Source organism: Apodemus sylvaticus, chromosome 16 (assembly GCF_947179515.1).
Source record: "Apodemus sylvaticus chromosome 16, mApoSyl1.1, whole genome shotgun sequence".
NCBI classification, from domain to species: domain Eukaryota; kingdom Metazoa; phylum Chordata; class Mammalia; order Rodentia; family Muridae; genus Apodemus; species Apodemus sylvaticus.
Window position 1 is genome coordinate 1,322,090 of NC_067487.1, and position 19,363 is coordinate 1,341,452.

At 35.9% G+C, this 19,363-nt stretch overlaps 1 long non-coding RNA gene across 1 annotated transcript; it reads right to left on the reverse strand.

The window, feature by feature from the left end:
- Positions 1–5,449: 5,449 nt before the first annotated feature.
- LOC127666786 (uncharacterized) lies at positions 5,450–15,123 on the reverse strand. Its single transcript, XR_007973715.1, has 4 exons — positions 15,106–15,123; positions 14,356–14,463; positions 7,947–8,100; positions 5,450–5,968 (listed from the first exon to the last, which is right to left on the reverse strand). It is a non-coding gene; the product is annotated as an uncharacterized LOC127666786 (long non-coding RNA).
- Positions 15,124–19,363: the final 4,240 nt, after the last annotated feature.

Consider the following 19,363-nt stretch of genomic DNA (forward strand, 5'->3'; position numbering starts at 1 on the left):
GCGAATACCACATCACCTCCTTGCCCCAAACTGGGAGCTCAAATCTGAGATCATGGTGTCTATGTCTCGCATATAGGTATATTAGTCTATATTTTAAGATTATCATGAGAGAAAAGCACGGTGGTACATGCCTTTATACCCAGATCTTAGAAGCTGAGCCAAGAGGATGGATCTTTTTAAGATAATGGTCAGACTGGTCTACACAGAAAGTTTCAGAATGGCCAGATCATTTACGTAGTGGAAACCTAATTTGGTGTTGAATTGTTGTTCTTTGTATTATACACATTTATATCAATACTCTTTATATCAAAGTAAGTGACATATCTTTAAGTAATTACATAATCTTGTTTCTGGGATTTATCTCTTATATAAATTCATGATCATTGGAAAGGAGTACCAAAATTTGGAGGCAATTTCTTAAAATAGGAGTTTATAACCCATAGGTGAAGTTTCCCTTCACATGGTTTAATAAATTCTTCATTGCTGTTTGTTATAATTCATAGTTTAAGTGCTAAACAATTCTAAGTTTTAAATTATGGCAGTAGAATATCTATACACACCTATAATACTCTCCTAGAGAAAAGAGCCACTGGACCTACCGCCACTGCACAATGGCCAGGGGTCCATGTCCTCCCACTGTGGCAGCTGCTGAGTCCATGTTCTAGTTCCTTTATATTGTTGATGTTAGATGGATTATTCTGGAAACATGAAGTATTTGCTCCATGTGGATGAAAAAATGATGTTTCTTACCACACTGCAACCATGTCTAATATGAAAAATATTGGAGAGTTTTCAATTATAAATATTACCAGGAAATCTGTGATAAAACAGGGCAAATACAGAGGATCTCTGTCATTTTGCGTGGTTACAAATCACATTTTATTTAAAACTCTTGGAGGCTAAAAGTATGTAGTTCAAAATTGTGAGAAAATATTAGCTTTAAAAAATCATAGGGTCAGGCTTCTTGTAAGAAATTTAAACATTGTGAGATCAGATATTCAAGTGAGATTATCACAGTCCAATTTGATATAAGAGGATGTTTTCCAGTTTTCACCTTGTGATGAACAGTATGTTATACACATTCGCAACTTGATTAAGTTTGTTTATCTTTGACACATTCATGGCTGTGCATATTTGTAACGATGCTTATAGAAATGCACAACTAAGGAGGGAAGATGACCTTTGAATGAGGTCATTTGAGTGGGAATCTATCCTACTCACATTTCCCAAGGGCTAACTAAAAAGCGAGAGACAGGCAAACCCATCTGACCAGTAACATTCCCATGTCTCTGATGGCTCAATGCAGAAAATATGGGAACGGCACGACTTCAGGTTTATTATGTTGGGAGGTATTTGTAAAAATGCACTATGTCGAGAAAACTTGAGACTTATGGATCTCCAATGTAAGGTTCTTTTGCATCCTATTTTTTCCTTCTGATATTTGAACCTATACAATATGAGGAATATTTATTCTCAGTTATGCTGTCCTAAAATATATTCCTTTCAGATCAAAGGGCAGTTGGTCAATTGCTATTGATTCAGAAATTCAAATACTGAGAGTCAAAATAACCATTTAATACCAATACTATAGAAGTTCTGATATTTTAGTATAGTTTTTGAAAGGCAAGTCCCAGAGAAAAGTGTACACTATAATTTCTCTAAACCAATCATAAGCAACATCAAGTGGCCAACAGTATATTTAATTACAGCAATCAGGAGTCATAATAACTATATCTGATAAAAAATTCAAATTATATTGCCTTTCTTTTGTTGGAGAAACCACATTGAAAATGAGTAGGATTTCACACATTCTACACTAATTATGTCAGAATTCAGTCTTGATTGCTGAACTGAGTTTTTTTTTACCATTTCACAGCATTTTTCACATTGGCATAATCTAAGCATATTCTAAATCATAACTGACAAAAGACTCAGTCATTGAGCTCAAATACTCATTTATATTTTTCTTACTTAAAATCAATCAATGATTTTTCTTTACCAAAAGAACACCATTCAAAGTTTTACTTATTTTACAAAATGAAACAAAAGCAAAATCAAGACCATCATCATCAACAACAAAATAAGCCAGACACTCAGAATAATTCTGCATTCCTATCTCATTGTAAAGGCTTCTCAATCTAGGCTTAAATTTTATGCCTAATAACCTTTTCAGCAATAAAATTTTCCAGGATTTTATTGTGATAGCTAGGAAGCCATGAGATATATGGTACTATCTCAGCAGATAGATGCTAAGTTGGAATTTGGTTAACAGAAGAATTTTGTGCAATATTATGTAAAATCCTAAAAAGTTGTCCCAGAGCATTTGGTTCTGGGAGTTTTTCTAAAAGACTGAACAAAGACACAGTTATTTTAAAACAAGTTTACTAGATTTGTAAATATCAAGAAAGTGTACAGAGTAATTGTATCTTAAGTATGGACCTCCATGAATAACATCAAAGTAAAAATGAACACTCGAAATATTGCTTGAAATGTTTCCCCAGATTCAGGGGGAAATGAAAAATGTACATGGAATAAAAAGATGATAGTCATAAGGATGATCCACTGTGACTCACCAAGTCATACTTCTGTTTCAAAATGTCTTCCATGTTTGTGAACAACTGAAAGTTTTGTTGTCAGTCAGCATTTTTAGTGAATATTTCTGAGATACATAATCTCTAATGTGTATAAGCAAATATAACTTCTATTTTGTTGATATTGTTCCCATATTTGACCAGACATTACCTCTGCACTGCTGCTAATTTCTCTTTGTCATTAATCTTTTGGTTTACAGCAAGCCACTGGTTATATAATAGAAAAGTCAGCAGACTTCCTTTAATAGTTCAAAGAAACTCCTTATAAAGAGAGAAAAATATTTTTCAGAAAAGATAAATTATGGAGATTACTCAAACATAGTCAACTATAAACTTTACTTTAGTTCCAAATTTCTTCACAGCTCCCCAACTTTTCCTAAGGTAGGATGTTGACTGATATGCAGAGCCAGTAAAATTTGTCCTTCAAAACGGGAAAACTAAGAGCAGATTTTCAGAATTGCTTGGATTGCAAAAGAATCTCTTCTTAGGTCAAAGTGCCTCTACTGGACATCTTTGCAAACTATCACACCAGAGAGATCAATGCCTCGGGTCAAATACTATTTTAAAATAACAGAAATATACAGTTATAATAACTACAACAAAGACAACCATATTCAGTTATTAATTAAATTCTGAAGATCAGAAAACCATGTCTATCATAGGAAGCATGGGATCACATGTGGCTATTAGAGAAGGTCCTATCACTCTTTCTCTAAACAAGCATGGTTCTTAACTCTGTTCTAAATAATTAAACTAAAATCTGTACATAATTAAGCCTTTTTCCATACATCAAAGTAGACTCTCTTGGTAAAGAATGGAGAGTATTACAGACCACCACAGCTCTTCAAGGTACAGAGAACAAAATGTCCTGTTGATCCAAGCCCAAGTGTGTACAAATTGCCTACGAACTTCTGAACCTTGGGCTCCAAACATTGGTTAAAAGAGTCAGAAAGACTGTACACCAGATGATCAGGTAATCTGCTTTGAGCCTGGGCCGCCTAGACATGTTGGCAAGGCTTCACATCTGATAGTCCAACAATATAATAGGCTTGTCAAAAGAATTTCTGTTCAAAGCATCATCCATGACAGCAACACTAACTGGGAATGAGTAAATCTTGTGAAGACAAACTTCACAGAATTAGTCCATATACTACCGAGGATATTGGACTAGTTATTTGAACATATTTACAGACACATTTTTCTCTATATTATAATAACAATGAATGAAAAGTGGCCACATATTTTCACAGAAGTGGGAGATTGATGGGAAACAAAGTCAGACAAAGGGACAGGAAGGAATGAAATTATTGAATTGAATTTTAATTTTAATAATAAGATAAAAATGATCATCTTATTGTGCTTAAGGTATGGCAGAATAATGAAGAATACTTGTTTCAAAGTCATGAGGACCTACATTTGGGTACCCATGTTTCATGAGACAGAGATATGCAGATAATGAGTATGTGTAACAGAGAGATACATGAAGGAGTCACATACTCCATACTGAGGAAAAGAAATCTGCCTTTCAGATAAAAGGACAGAGTGACAAGGAAAGAAGAAGCCTGGTAGTCAAATGCATCTGATTAGGCATGCATACCAGAGAACACGCATATGCGTGTATGAAGTGATCCTCCACATGGCCACATGAAAAAATCACATGAACGATATTTAGTTACATTATTCCTCATTCTGACTGGATTTCTGTTTGAGTCCCTATTCCTTATGTTGTAAATAGCAGAAGAACCTGTCAGCTTGCCAGATTTCTCTCATATATTTCTACTATCATTCAAGGGAACTCATGATGAAGAAAACTGCTCATGTAGACTCAAAGAAATCCTGAAGGTGGATGATTCAAGGAGTTTCCCTACCTTTAGGATCCAGACCACTTCATGGACCGAGTGATCTTTTATATCCACGTCTTCCCTAGAATCCAACACTTCCCTTAGGGTTTTACATGATGTCTCATTGGCAGAAATGATGAATAAGCCCTCTGTTGTGGGGCATTTTTCCCTTATTACAACAGGCTGTCCTGAGAGGAAGAAAGGGAAATACCTGTCAAATGTCATGGAGCACAGAGCACTATTTGCTCCTGAAAACCAGATTATGGCGAGCACAGATGCAGTACAGAGGCTGACATTGACAAGCCTTGAACTGGTTTTGTGCCTCAATCTTTTTTTATACACATCCCATCCTAATGTTAACCCTGAAAGATAAGGCAACACTTATTTTTTTTCAGATTTTACTTAGGAGAACCAGAAATGAACCATGTGAGACCTAACAGAATTGCTATGGACCATTTTCCATCTTAGCAAATGGAACTCGGCCCTTTTCCAAAGAGTTTTCCTCTTTGGTCCTGGTGTGGCACAGAGACCCTATGTAAACATGATGTCAGAAAAGGTCTTTTTTCAAGATGTCTTCCCATTGCATCTAAGGAGCAGAAGTGATCATTACCTAGAACACTGTAATTTACATGGCTCTTTTTAAAAACCCAATTTCAATTGCATAATATCCATGTTGTAATGGTTTATGTATCCTGCAGGGTCTATATATTTTTCTTCCCTTTACTCTACACTGTTATTAATTTGTAAGATGTCTTTAAGGCATGATCTAGTGTTCTCTAAGACATGATCATGTGGGAATTCTCACAAGATGATGCTAAGTTGCACTACATCATAAGATAAATGATATCTAATTGATCAATTTCCCTGAACTATGTAAAAGCAATTGTTTCAGTAGTCATATTCGTTTTCACAGCCACTTTCACTTTTATTCACATCAATCAGTTTTTTATTGTCTTCAAATGTCATAGTAAACCTCCTCCCATTCTTATATTTCTTGTAAAGCTTTTAGGAGAACCATTGTTAAATTTCTATCATCAGCAGTATTTCCCCTTCATAAGAAGCTTGTAGAGCTTTTAGGAGAACCATTCTTAAATTTCTATCATCAGCAGTATTTCCCCTTCATAAGAATGTATATATTCTATTTGTCTGGAACAATTGAATGTTCTCCTTATAATCAAGCTTAGTCTTGATATCAGAATATAGAGATCTCTAGCTGGACATGGGGCATATTGTTTTGTTTTGGGTTTGTTTTTTACAGTGCCTTCCCCTGCGCAAGAAAATGTCAACATGCATCAATATTGGATGCTAAATTGAAGTGGGAACCAGGATGGTACTTGAAGGAAGGTGGAGGACTCACTTTTTTCTGGGTTCTAGCTGAGTCTTGGTTCTTTAAGATGAATTGCTTCAGTGCATCTGCATTTATGTCTTTCACAATCAACCCAGGAAAGATGGGAAAAGCTGTGGAAATTCTTGAGTTCAATCTACTGTAGGTATTTTGAAGTTGTGTCATAATAATGTCATGTGGATTCTTACAACCTATAAGAAGAAATGAGAATATGTATTGACACTAAGAATAATGAGACTGAGCAACCCTTCCAATCAGATTTAGGAACAACTGCTGTATTTTATGTCTCATTCTTTTTTTGGGACAATGTAGACTGTATGCCCTAAGCATTAGGAGACTTACATGGATATTATGATGGGTAAGTAAGGATGTGTAATCTGAGAACTCTAAAATCGAGGAGAAAGAATTCAATTTATTACTTCTCTGGAGAATTTTGTATGGTGGCCTATTTTTTGTTATACTTTGACAGTGGAGGGAAGAGGGCTTATGGGACTTTTGAGGAGGGGGTAACTAGGAAAGGCAAAATCATTTGGAATGTAAACAATTCAAAAATTAAAAATAAAACCCTGGAAATAAATATTGGAAAAATAAAAGTAGTCCAGTTTCGGTTTCCTCCAAAAATACAAATGACCCCATAGATTATTTTTATGATACATGAGAAAATTTTGAATAGCCATTTCCTCTAATCTTCAAAAGTCATTGTTACTGTAACTTGTCTGGAAGTCACTTTCTACATTCGAACCTCACCTATTTGTTAGAATTTAAAAGATCTTCCTTGTAAGCACACTTGATGATCTCAGAATTTTAAATTGTATCCCAATGCTTTTTTAATTTTATTACTATTATTTATTTGGCAATGATTTATTTTAAAAAGGCAATATAAAGAATAGCAGGTGATGGGATAGGGACATCTCCAATAATCTAAATATGAATTCTCATTCAGTGGCAGAGTTGTCATATTTAGATGTGAGCTGCATATTTCACATGGACTCTGAGATATTGCTACATCTACAATTTTCATTTTAAAATTTTTTTTGTAAGGTGTGCACTCTTATTAAAATGGTTTCAAGTCAGTATAGAGGACAGCCCTGCCTGCCGCAATAACTCGACCCACTCCCAGGGAGAACAAAGTCATCATATATAAAATTGGGGGACAAAAATAGGGGGTGGTGGTAGAGGGCACAATTGCTGACAGTTCAGAAGTTAAAAATAAAAATGAAGAATTATTAAGGCAGAGGACTTTAAAAATTTGCAGTACATAATTTATACGAAAGCAATGCTTTCACCTTCCCCAGTGTAGACTCAACGCATGGATACAGCCGTCCTCCTCTTAGGAATGGGAATGGCTGTTGGGCGTGTGAGGGACTTTTTGAAACAATATATTTCATGGATACTTGGAGTGACTGTTAAAAACAAAACTAACAAACAAAAACAATTTATAATCAAAGTCCTCAGCTACATTGTAGAATTTTGGGGGATGTTTGCTCCAACCTACCACAGTTCCAGTTTTTAAATCCTGGGACAAAAGCACAAAAACAAAACAAATTCTATATTTTTTAAAGTTGCTGAATTTCTTGCTGCTTATGAGAAATCTTCAAACACACACAAAATGAAAAAGGCTTCTGATGACAGTTTGCTTAAAGACAATGAATTGTTATTTGAAGGTGTTTTTGTTTTAACTTTAATTATGCTTCTGTTTGTAACTGTTTTGCTCTGATGTATATATTTGTACCATATTGAGCCTGATACCTGAGCAGGTCAGAACAGGGAATTTGATCCCCTAAAATTGGAATAATGGATGCCTACCAGCTATCACATGAGTGTTGGCAAACAATGAAAAATTTCTTTTGCTTGTAGGATTTTCTGTAATGACTACCAAATGATTTTTCAGTTATTTTCTTTAGAAATGATACATCCAGAGTTTTCATTCATATTTATAGGAAAATTTAGTTTCTGTAGGGGAAAACACCGAAGTTTCTGTTATATTTTTTGTCAGACAGCAGACTGTTTCAGAATAAGATGTTTTCATGTGCCTGAAGACTATAATAATGAATTATGGATTTAATAAATGAAATGTTTAGTTATTTTGTTTTAATGTGAATTCATATTTAAGACTGAATAATGAAAACATTCTCAGCTAGTCCTCCCTTACATTTCCCTGTTATTTACCTTGGAGTGCTCTTGGAGCTTACTTGTGGCCAGGACAGAACCACAGTTGATAATCTCCACTGTTCTGAGAGCCAAAAAGAAACAACGCTCACAAATAATTTGACTGTAGAATCTTGAAGAATCGAGTGATTTTCTTTACTTGCAATTTTCAGCTCTGTAGCAGGGAAATAATTACAACTAGCATTAAGAGCATGTCTTCTGAACACAGATTTGAGTCATCAGGACTGATTTCAGGAGAAAACCCTTGGGGACTTGCCTTTCCTAACTGAGGGAATCTTGGTCTATGGATCCACAACAGACTGAGAAATTACATTCAGCCATCCACACTAACCATGACCAATATTATTACAAAATGACTCACATAGGTCTCTCCAGTCTGTCAGTGGAAAATTATACATTGATTTGGCATGAGGTCACATCCTAGTACCCAGAGAGTCATATACTCACAGTGATTATGATGACTTTATAAAGGAACATCTGAAAGATATGGTTATTTCAGTAACAGTGAGAAAAATAGACAAAAAACAGAGAGGCTTTGATGGTGCCTAAGAATACACACAACCATTGGCTTTCATTTAGAGAGAGCCAGTCTATTGAGAGAGTGAAGATATATCTAAACTGAAAAATAGAACAGATACTGGAAAGAAGTTCCACAACTTAATTAATAATTCCTGCACTCAGAGTTATGGATACATTTGAAACAATCATATAAATCGTACTTTCTTTTGAGATACTTAGCATCTTAAAGGAATGATGAAAATGATTCCATGCTCTAATTGGAGTTATCATCAACAGAACTTTCTTGTTGGTTCATGATTAAAATTAAGGAATTTTTCCATGGAGTTCAAATGTATTATGCTAGGGGATGAAAATCCATTCCAGCAAACACTCAAAACTCCACCCACCCAAACATAAAAGGAGAGAAAAGAGTGAGACAGAGAAACAGACTAACACTCAGATTGTCATCATATAAACTCACATGAAATGATAGAGTGGGACATACAGAGAAACAAACACAGAATGAGTGATAGAGAATTAACAGAGATGCACAATTAAAAAGAGAAAAATAAACATACAAATATGTATGCATAGAGAAAAACAGAAATATACAATTATATTTATTAAATAAGTAAAAACCAACACAAACACACCACACGTGCACGCTTACACCTCCCCGTACAGGAAAAGAAACCAAGAAGGAATGGGAGAGGAGAGGAATCATATAATGTAAAAGATTTGAAATAAAATTATAATGAATACAAAGAAAGAAAGAAAGAAAGAAAGAAAGAAAGAAAGAAAGAAAGAAAGAAAGAAAGAAAGAAAGAAAGAAAGAAAGAAAGAAAGAAAGAAAGAAAGAAAGAAAGAAGGAAGGAAGGAAGGAAGGAAGGAAGGAAGGAAGGAAGGAAGGAAGGAAGGAAGGAAGGAAGGAAGGAAGGAAGAAAGGAAGAGAAACAAAGAGAGAAAGAAAGATTTTCTTGCCTATAACTTTGGCATACATTAAATGAGGTGAGCACATATGACCAATTAATATCAACTTATTACAATGCTTCTTTGTCTAGAGATAGTAAAAGTATGGCTAAATACCATTGGGCTTGTGTTTCATTTTTATTAAATGTAGACAAGAAAATTCAATAAAAGTCCCTTTCAAGACTATTATTATACCTTATATGCCTTTATTTCCAAAAGGAGAATATTGAAAAATATGAGCACAAATTTATCATGATTAAGTTTCATCTGAGTGTTTATATGTATACAAATTTGTACATATGTGGATCTCAAAAAATAAATTCAATTTTAACCCCAAGAAACTTTAAAATAACTTACAGGCATTTGTATCATTGGTAGTAACTTCTTAATTATATCGTTCACCTTATCTAATTTTGTTTCTCTTACACATAATGGCTATGAAAAGTACAGAGAAGAAAGGTATAAAATAACTTTGAAGCTCTTCATTACAAAATTAGTTATGTAATCATTGCTTATAATCTACAGTCCGAAATGGCAACTCTAATGTAGAATAAATATCCTGTTTTCTTCACTGGAGATAACTCTGGAAGACTGTCAGTCTACCATATCACAAAATTAACTACATGGATACTTGGTATTCAAACATAACTGTAGCAGGTTGTGTATGATAAAGGAAGACTGAGTAGCCATGAGTGCAGGAGCTCAGCATCCTGATTTTTTGTTCATAATGGCAGTAGACAGGCAGGGAGGGTGGTTGAAATAGAGAACGACCTCTTCCTTCCTCCCCATCTAGACTTCCATGATTTCACACTCTTACTTTAATGCACAGAATGTGCACTGTATTAGGTAAATAACGATTAATAGCAGCAGCTATTTAAATAGAAAACAAAAGACAAAAACAAAAGAAAATTAAAAAACAAAACATAGGTTAGTACACTTTCAACATAATGCTCCATTTAAGAAAAGCATTGTAAGTGACTAGGAATCCCTTAAATAAGAAACATAGCAGAAGTTCCCGTCACTATCCTGAAGCAACCTTGTACCAAAATTAAAGGAAACCACTTCATAAGCCATTTCTTTTGCAGGGTTTTTATTTATTGTCTTCTATCTACTAGGCCTAACCTATTGCGCTGAAAATAATTGTGTGTGTGTGTGTGTGTGTGTGTGTGTGTGTGTGTGTGTGTGTGTCTGTGTGTGTGTGTGTGTGTTTTGCTGAAGATCCACCCAAAACCATATTACAACATGAGAGGTTACTTGAATTTTATAAATAAGAACAAGTTACACTAACTGATTTTACACCTTTTTATCTTTAGACTAAGAATTCTGCAAAAACATCTTAGAATATGTAAGAGTATCTCTGTTTTTGTGATTTTAATGAAAATAGGAAGGAACCAATGTGTGCATTTGATCTGGATGAAAATATAGCTCATGGCTCAGAAATCATATATTCAAGGACACATTCGAACACCACATTCACAAACACACTTAATTGTGCACACAATGACACAGACACAATTACACAGACACAAATCACACACACAATAGCACACACACAGTGAGCAATGAAAATTTAAAGAAATGTAAAGCTTCTGATATGTTGTTGAATATCTGAGAACTACTGTACAATTTAAAAACAAAGGATTATAGAAAAGCACACGAGATAGAGAAATAATTCACATAGAATTCTAATTGACATTATTATAAAATACTGTCTTCACAGAGCATTTCAAACACATTAAGATCTAACTAATGATTGCAAAGATGTGTGCATTTTTCCTGATAGTGATGTTGTTTAAAAAACAGAAACATTTCAAGAGACAGTGTCTCTTTAAACAAAATAGTTCTAAATTAATGTTTTTAGTGCATGAAAATGAAAAGAAAATGAGGTCTATTCTGTGCACATTAAAATATTTCTTGACTCATGGTGATCAAAGGATATGTAAGTAATTCTCAAGAGAAAAGTTAACTTTATAATCACATGTTCCCAATATTAGGAAATATAGGCTTTTAAATATTGTTCAATGATACATAAAAATATGTTTATTATAGGAAAAAGGAATTATAACTTTTATCCTAAGTGGATTGAAATAAAAACTCTGAATATGTTGAAATTACATATCAATAAACTAAATGTGAAGCAGTGGGTTGTTGCTATCACTAACAGATATGAATTTCAGAACAGATTACATAAAGCCATCAAGGCATGTAGCAAAATGCTGTCCTCCAGCCATGACACAGACATTGTCTCATGAGGAGAGCTCAGTTCATGTATTTTCTACAATATTCAGTCAAAAAGCCGATATTATTTATATTTTTATTTGAAGTCAAGAGTAGAAGAAGACATGTACAACTAGGAAGAGATTTGGGGATATCTTGGGATTCAAGCAGGTGATGACAGTGGATTCCTATACTTATAAGAAATTATCAGATTAATAGGATTCTACTCTCTCCCTACTTATTAAATATAGTACTAGAAGTCCTAGCCATACCAATTAGAAAAAAAAATGAGGTCAAAGGGATACAAATTGGAAAGGAACAACTCAAATTATCACTATTTGCTGATAATTTGATTTAATACTTAAGTGAACCCAAAAATTCCACCAGAGAACTCCAAAACATGATAATCAACTTCAACAAAGTGACTGGAATAACTCAAACAAATTAACTTCCCAGATGTGTGATTTTCTATTACTTCATGATAGGGTAAATATTACCTCTTTGTGTGTAAATGTGTGTATATGTGTGAGTTGCACATACTCACAGGTTACTAGACACAACCAAAACATGATTAAATGAGGACAGATGTCTTTTACTCATTTTCGTGCCACTTGTGGTTCCACAGGACCTTGGAAAGCAAGGTTCGATGTATTCCTCCTGTGTCTTCCTTCACAAGAGATTCAATATAGAAAAAATAAGATTCTCGTGGTCCTGGTCACCACCTAACAGAACAAGTATTCAGTGAAGAAGTTATACTAAATTTTAAAGGGTTCATGATATGAAAACATGTTGAAAGGGAACATGTTTAATATATTGTCTGTATGTATGAAATTCACAATAAATATGTGATATTAAAAGATAATTGTAACTCTTAATATAAGTGATATGCTAATGGGAAGATAGTAAGAATTTAAAAATGATCCATAGTTAAAAAATTTAGACTCCTTTTTATACATGTGAAGACACTGGCCTTTCCTATATTGGCCCAAATGTCTTTTTTCCTTCAGAAATGTCTTTCTAATCTGATTGTCCCTTCCTCGAACTGTCTTGAACAGTGAAAACTTAGAAATGGGCAGCTGGTGTATATTGTCTTCTGAGGGTATAATTGTATTAATCTAAACAACTCAAGCCAAAGACCTCAGCTTTCATGGTTCTGATGTTCAGCTGTACTGTCAAAACAGTTATAATAAACTTGATCACTGTCAAATCAGAAAAATAAACAAACAAAAAAATCTGATTTGAAAAAAATCTTTGTAGTCATGGTGTGTTTAAAACAATTGGGCTGCTCATACAGTAATCCTCACTCTTAACTTGGACAGATTTCTTTTAGGATTTACATAAACAGTTCTCCCCAAAGCATATCTCTCCTCACATAATAATTTTCTTTCCATAGAAATTGGTTCTGAATATTCCTCCACTGACTACTTTTTCAAGGAATCACTGCTGAGTTAAGAGATAGCTTATATGATAGGAAGGATTCAAAAGAGAACACTTCTTGATGTAATTAGACCCAGATTACTTATATGAACCATACTAGTGATAAAAATACCTTTTCTGTGGAGTCTGGAGGGGAGAAACTTTCAATGAACTTTAAATTATATTTTGCCTTCCTACTTCTGAACACCAAACTGATGACTACATTTGGGAGACAAACTACTGAAATCTGAGGATTTTCTAGCAGTCAAGACGAAGGACAACTGTGGTGTCAATAGTCTAAGGGTCATGCCATCTGAGAAAGAGACACATATATTTCCATTCTTTATACCTAGTGTCTTCAAATAATTTTCAACTAATTATTGAACTAATACTCTTTTTAGGGAATCACATTTGTTCACAATCTAATTTATGTATGTGAAAGTGATAAGGATGAGAGAAAGCATACAGAGACAGATGGATGATAGATCAATAGATTGATAGTCACTCTTTTGGTTGTTCTCTGCTGTACCATGTTCATACAATTAGAATACTAAGTCATATGCTAAATGAATATCATACTGGCCAAAATCTGTGATATTTCTTTCAAAGAATATGTAGATAGACTCCAGCTCTTATGTAGAAAACATTTAACAGCAATGAGATTAGAGGAGTCAGGAGGAACAGCAGCCAATGGTTATCATCACACAATTCAAACAATAATGACAAGATATTTTATAAAAATACCAATTCAATTTCACGATAATCAGAATTAAAAGTAAATTAGCATATGTGGGAAATTATTTCTTTCTTTCTGAATGAAAATTAAAATATTTAAAACTTTTTAAGAACATTACATATTGGAAAAAATAAACATTTGCTGAAAACCAGAGAGTTCATACTTTTTACATTAAAGTCTGACCAGTTTCTAACAAAAGTTTGCATTCATAGTGGGTAAAAACATTTAGATAATCTAGAAAAGAGTCCTCTCTCATCTTTAGGAGGTGTATTTTTGAAGACTTATAGAAAGCATTCTCCTGGAAGCTCAAAGCATAGCTCTTTACTTGATAACTTTGTTTCTTTAGGGGATAGGTACGGAACATTGCTAATGAGTAACTTCATGATGCAACTGCCAAGCTAAAAGTTCATTTACATGATATGGAGAATCAAGATGGAACACTTCTTGAGTCCATTAAACTATCATAAGGATCAAATAAGTTATTATATAAATACATTTACAGTGGAGCCGGGAATCGAGAACCAATCAATGGATGTGAAATGGTCACTTTCCGTCTGGGCACTAAATACCAACCTGAAGACTGCAGTTGGTAAACCAGCCACTGAAGTCTGAGGATTCTTCAGTAGTCAGGGTAACATGGATGATGGAGATCCAGAATGGGAACCCATCTCCTTTAAACTTCTTAAGGAGTTAAAAGACAGAGAATAAAAGGAAGTCATTGACTGAATGCAGTTGATTCTAATCTTCCGAAGTCTTTCTGATTCTCCTGCCTCACATTTATTTATCTAATGAGTATATGTATGCAGGTATAGGCGTTTCCCAGCTCACAAGTAGAGAACGCCTCTATCCAGAATAAGACTTCACAGACAGCACCTAACCAAGCCATCTCACTGGTCCAATACAGGGATTTTAAGATGCAGGAATGGATGCTGGAGAAACAGCACAACTGTAGGTTGCTTGCCTAAAGCATGTACAAAGCCCTGGGTTTGACCTCCACTATAGGATAGCCAGGCATGAAGATGCATCCTATAATCTCAGCACTCACAGGCAGAGGCAGGAGGGTCAGAAACTGAAGATCATCCTTGAATAGGTAGTTCAAGGCCACCTTAGATACATGATCTCCTATTTCCTAACAATTAAAGGCACAGAATATTAACAGCAACAGAACAAAACAAAACACTATTTATCTAATCTGTAAGATAAGTGTAGCCTAGTAACTGGTGAGGGATATACTCTATAAAACTACTCTCGATTCTTGAAAAACTACTACTAAAGAGGGCGTTTGTACACTTCTGAAACACTATGAACGAGATCAGTACTTACTTGATACTCATTTCTCTTAATATTTGGAGCATCCTTGTTGTGAGTAGAGGGACAAATATCTTCATATTTTCTGCCAGTGAAAATGTCAATTCCAACAAGGTGTACCTGATAGAGGCGAGAACAAAAGGAAACATGGTCAATCTTGATCGCCTATGTCACGCCTACAGAGGAGCTCAACCCAACACTGTAATGTATTCTTTCACTAGTTAAAAAAATGTATTTTTTTCATCATATGTGAGTACACTGTAGCTGTCTTCACACACTCTAAAAGAGGGAGTCAGATCTCATTATGGATGGTTGTGAGCCACCACGTCGTTGCTGGGAATTTAATTCAGGACCTTAGGAAGAGCAGTCAGTGCTCTTAACTGGAGAGCCATCTCTCCAGCAACCTTTCAACTCTTTCAAAGTCATCTTATTTTCTTTGAAAAAGTTGCAGGGGCACAGAACTGATACTCAGTAAGTTCCCAAAACCTGAACAGTTTCATAGCATCAAAATTCAACACACTATGTAACTCAGCACTTCAATTAACAAGCGTCCACAGAAAGTGAAAACCAAGTCTCTTAGAATCATAAGAACTGGATTGCTTCAACTAAACAAAATGTTTTAGATCACCAGGGTTCAATAAAATTTTTGTTTCCAGTTAATGAAACATACTAAGGGCCCAATTAAAGGACAGCATTATTGAGAGTAATATCCGATCTTTCAAGAGACTGAGGTTAGAGAAAGAAGTTATTTTAAGTATAGAAACCTCATGATGTGGAATGGAACACAAATGATCTTACCGGTGAAGCCAAGAATGACTAGGAAGGACTTAACTTGGCATGACCATGCTTCCCAGTCTTGGAAGTTGACATCTCCATGATTTTGCATGGTCGCCCTTTAAGCACCAGGAAGCTGTTTTGCACAGGGCTTAGCACTGTATAGGAGAAGTGATGGAAGCCGCTGCATCTCCAGTAGTGCAATCAATTTCCTCTGCCATGGTGGGCTGGGGAGACGTGTGGATTTTTTGAGGGAACTAGGTGAAAAGTTTGTTTGCTTTTTAATAACCATCATGAAGGTGGGCATACGTCTCATTTTGAAGACAGGTAAGAAGCATAACTAGTCTGTTATTTTTGCATTTATAGGACACCCACTTGGAGTGGTGTATACTTGGCCATTCAGGCCTCTGAAAAGTTTTCCAGCCCTTCATAGGAGGTGGGGAGGGAAGAGTTAGCAGTAGAGTGAAGGGGACACCAGCACCTGGCCAGCAGGTCCAGTCTCCACCACCCCACTGCAAGAAGTGCCCATGACCATGACCTTCCCGCGCAGGAATACGGGGCCTGGCGCCTCCCTCCACCCCATCCTGGCTACCAGGGCATCAGCCAGGCTGCAGGTTCAGGGAAGACTGGGATGCGAGCACCTGACCAGCTGCACCTGGCCCTCAGCGCGCCTAGGACCCGCAGCAACACTGCCCTGGCATCACAGTTCTGGCCAGAGGGGAAGGGCCCGAGCCTGGGCGGTCAGAGCTTGCTGCCTTCTAGTTCCAGTGTATCTCGGCTCCTAGCCTCGCCTGGACCCCAGCATCACCTATTGCATCCCCTGCTGCCCTGCAGGCCGGCACCAGGAATTCACCTTCCTGCCCACACTGCACATCTTTGCTGTGATCACCAATCCCTGTGGCTGCAGCAGGGCTGGTGGCCGTGGCTGGTCCAGGAGAGGTATTGGACCCCACCACCAGGTATTCCGCCTTCCCTGCCCAGGTATTCTGCCCCACCCTGCCCCGCCCTGGCTTGCCCCGCCCTGGCCCGCCCTGCCCTGGCCAGTCCAGCCTTGCACAGCCCCGCCTTGCACACACTTCCAGGATAGTCACTGGCACTTCACAGGCACCGCCTCCAGACCTCCCATTGGCTCGAAACTTCCTGAGGTCCTGCCCCATCAGCTTAAGCTTGCACTGAGAACCCCAAGTGCTGCAGATTAGTGCACTCTCGATTACTAAAGATTTTGTTTAAAATAAGGTTAATGTCAGAATATATATGAAATAGGGTTTTAGAGTTTTGAAAAGTTTCAAAGTTTTGAAAAAGAAAATTAGATATACAGTCACCCCCATAATCAAGATACAGTAGAATATTTTCGCATCCCAAACTGTGCCTCTTGGTCAAAAGCCCTGTTTCCACTCCTACTTTACACCAGCCAGACCTTCCCAACCATTAACAGTTAAACTCTTTTAATCCTCATTTTGAATTATGGGAAAAGTCCAGGACAGTGAAGCAAGTTTCCCTGAATCATATCACTTGTAAATGTAATTCAGAATTAAAGTAAAAAATCAGTTCTTTATTTATCACCATATTCACATAAGATTTGTTGTAAACCAAATGACTACTCGACAAATACATTGACTTCTCCTGAGGTCTCTAGAACACTGAAGTACCAAATTCTGAGCCCTTGATTCTAGCAGACTTACAGGATTAGGTTCCTTGTGGGTCCCTGTGGCCACATTTCCATGGTGAAAAAGAGATTGTTGTGTTTATTTCTATCAGAGGCACATTATTTCATATGGATTTGTTAACTTTGGTTGTGTGGCTGATAGCAATATGATGTAAGCCTGAAGGTATTTTACTTGTCTTCTCTATTTGGCACAATAGAACCTTGTGCATAGGAACACCAGAAAATTTTCACCATGGTATTTGGGGGGCATTTCAAGCAGGGAAATCAACAGAAGGCATAAGGTGCAAATTAGAAAACAAAGCTCTGAAAAGCATAGTACACAGTCTTGAAGGAACATGTATGCACAGTTTGATAACTGAAACCATAAAAGAGAATACTGCTGTGTTTGACTTCAGCTCAGGACTCAGCTCATGCACAGATGATAGAGAAAGCACGGTGATTTGGAGGTTTTGTTTTGTGTCTTTATGTAAACCCACAAATGTAGAATCCAAAAATAGTGAGGGTTGAGTATTTTGTTAATTTATTACTTATAATTTTTTGACTATTTTTTTGAGCATTCCTACTTCTGGGATTTCCAAGAAGTTAGAACCAGCTCCTTGTCCATAAGCTGCTTGCAGTCTGTCAGTCTTGTAATTTCCACAGATAAATAGTCCAGTCACAAGTACAGTCCCCTGTTTCCTACAGATAGGCTGAAAGGTTTGTTAAAAGCTGAAATTAATTCACATTAATATGTTTAGTTTAACCTACTCAATATGTTCAAATATTCTTTCACATGTAATTATAAAACTATTACCAAGTTATTGCATATAAGTTTGTTTATTTAAATTAATACTTACTTTTTACAATATTCTGTGTACTTTTCATTTAACATCTAAGTTCACAGTAACCACATTTCATGTGTACTATAAGCTGTATATGGCTGGTGGCTTGTCTGTGAACACCACAGATTGGAAAGTACAGTTATAACTTCTTCATTAGGTGACAATCTAATTTGAGATTTGAAGTTTGGATAGAAGCTGGCAGTAAGGAGCTGTTAAAGTTTGGATGTGTAGTTTCTCCCAAAAGACAGACAGGATGAACCCTTGCATTCTTGGCTGGTGGCACAATTTTGGAAGACTTCTAGAAACTTTAGTGGATCTGGGCTGGGGGAAGAAGACCACGAATGATGTGTATCTGATGCTATCTTGTTCCTCGCATCTTTCTGTCTTCTCTGCTTTGTACCATAATGGGGAGAAGATGTTTTCTGATAGAACCCACAGGCTGTGATGTTGCCCAAGCACCTGGGGCCAAAACATGTGTCAAAATAAGTACTTCCTCCCTTCAGATGTATATGTCAGGCATTTGGGCCACAAAAATAAAATGTTAGCTCAGAAAGTGTTTAGAAAATGCATTTAAACCGAAGGCAGCAGGAGTATAAGAGTCCAAATGACAGAATTGTGATTTTATCTTGCAAATGGTTTATTATGTACCATAAATAGATGGGTAAATTTTTACTTTATTCTAAGAGCAGTAAATGATAAAATAATGCAAATGATGAGATAAATATTTCGTTAAACTGAGAAAATCCAACCAGTAAGATACCTTTATAGGGGAGAAAACTATTAGAAGTAGAAAATTAATTGTAAGTAAAATAAAGTTTATTTTTGAGAACAAGTTGTGACTGTGAAGATACATTATCAAAAGTGTTTTAAAGGAAGAATGGAAAAGTGGTCATAATTGAATATTGAGAGTCTGGATGAAGAGACACAGAGTGTAAAAATTTAATTAAGATGCTGGGATCGTTTGTTTATTCTTTTAAGATTTCTGTATTTATTACTTGAAAGTACACTGTAG